The following is a 2,103-nucleotide window of genomic DNA, read 5'->3' on the forward strand; positions in this document are numbered from 1 at the left end:
GGGGGGTCAAATAGAGGAGAGAACCATTTCAATCTTGCAGTAGCCTACGAGTACGATATTATTTTTGTTATTGAACTCCTCCTGTCTTCCTGCCTACCAAAAGCGTATGTAATAGTCTTTAGCCCGAGTGCCCATATTCTGCTCCATTTTGGTTTATCTCAAGTCAATATTATGAACTTCCGCGGCGATCCCCTGTGTTCATATCAATGCGATATGAAATCTAAATGTGTATTCCTTTATCTCCGAGGCTAGGCCTAATGATACTGTTTGTTTCGAGCCACCAGCCACCGGTCGAACGCCATAGCCATAGCTGAACTTTCTGACTCCGATAGTGCACTCTAATTATAAACACGTAAGGTCTTTGGTCATAATATTTTGGTATGATATTATTTAGTTTCCGGTTCAAACATTTATTTCCGGAAATAAACACTGCCCCTCCAGTCCCTCACAGTTGTAGGCCATTTACAAGTACAATAATAAGTGCAGTTCTCCACAGACTGGACTATTTCCCTTTCTTTCTGTCTTTGTGGTTTTATTTTGCCGTTTAAAAATGTTATGGCTTACGTAGACTTCCATGATATGTTGTAGGTTCTTTTCAAGTACAAAGTAAGTTTGAATTTAGCCTAGATCTATAATCCGTCTACGAGATCTATTCGTCTCTCTCACTCTCTGCCTCGTCTCTTGTTGGTGAGTCTTGGGCTTGGGTCGAAATTAAAATTCATGTCTTTATCGATAACTTGGGTGTCCACAAAGAAAACTCGGGAGGGTCCTAACCCTATCTCCTTGCTCACGTGATGTGTGTTTAAGTTTTTCTAGATTCTAATATCTAGATCTAGAATCTAGATCTAGAATCTAGATATCTAGGTCGTTGAAAGTGTTTTGCATGCTTAAATTGAACTTTGAAAAAATCAGATTGCACGGGAAGATTGAAGAATACCGGACCACTCGTACATTATTGCGCCAGAAAGTGGGGTTGGTGGGGCGGGTGGTTGGGGTGGAGGAGGGGGGGTTCAGGGGGGTCTCCCCCCTAACAAAATTTTAATGAATAGATCTACCGGTCCGAGATTCTCCATTGAGAGATATATTAAAAACGGGAAAATTATGAATTCCGAAGGTTGAGACATCTAGATCTAGATCTAAATCTAGATCTAGAATCTAGATCTAGATCTAGATATAGATCTAGATCTAGATCTATATCTACTCTGATAAAACAATTTTGTTGAGGATGAGGACGACTGGGACTGTTGTGTGTACAGTGCAAATTCAAATAGATCTAGATCTAGATCTAGATCTAGATCTAGATCTAGATCTAGATCTAGATCTAGATCTAGTGATCTAGATCTAGAGTCTAGATCTAGATCTAGAAAAAAAAATAAAAATCTAGATCTAGATCTAGTATAATAAAGGGAAACGGGATTTTTTTTTCTTGATTTTTTCAATCTCTATTCTCTGTTTCAGTTTCAGGGTCTAGAGTCTAGATCATGTAGATCTAGAATCTAGATCATCTAGATTCTAGATTTTAGATCTAGTCTAGTCTAGTCTAGTCTAGTCTAGTCTAGTCTAGTCTAGTCTAGTCTAGTCTAGCCTAGTCTAATCTAGGCTTGTTTGGCGCTTGGACCTGGGGTTCTGTATGATTTGTGGGTAGATCTAGACGTGATCAGTATTGAACAACTGAACCGTATGGTAGAGTGCGTCGGTTTGGTGCCTACTCCAGTACCCAGTGCCCAATGCCTGCCCAAAATCGAAGTGACTATTCGGACTCGAGTCCGAATATGAAAAAATGTTATTCGGACTCTGATTCTTGTCCAGCATGACATCACTTCCAACTTCCTGTGACTCGTGACTCTGGCTTCCTGTAATGCCTCACTCGTGACTCGTCTCAGGCTGGGTAGAGACCGGGATCACTGTTGGCAAAATGGCGTTTTGTGCAGGAGCCGAGTTTTTATCTTATGATGAATTTGAGGCGGGCCTGAAAAGTTATAGCGCTTCTAATAAATATTTATTTGTCAAGAGGTCATCAGAAGCAATTAAAGAAGGCTCGTTAGCGTGTGTCGGGGTCGGATGGGCGGCCTGCACTCGTGTGGCTGTGTGCGTGTCGGGGAG

This window comes from Aplysia californica, unplaced genomic scaffold (assembly GCF_000002075.1).
Source record: "Aplysia californica isolate F4 #8 unplaced genomic scaffold, AplCal3.0 scaffold00873, whole genome shotgun sequence".
NCBI lineage: Eukaryota > Metazoa > Mollusca > Gastropoda > Aplysiida > Aplysiidae > Aplysia > Aplysia californica.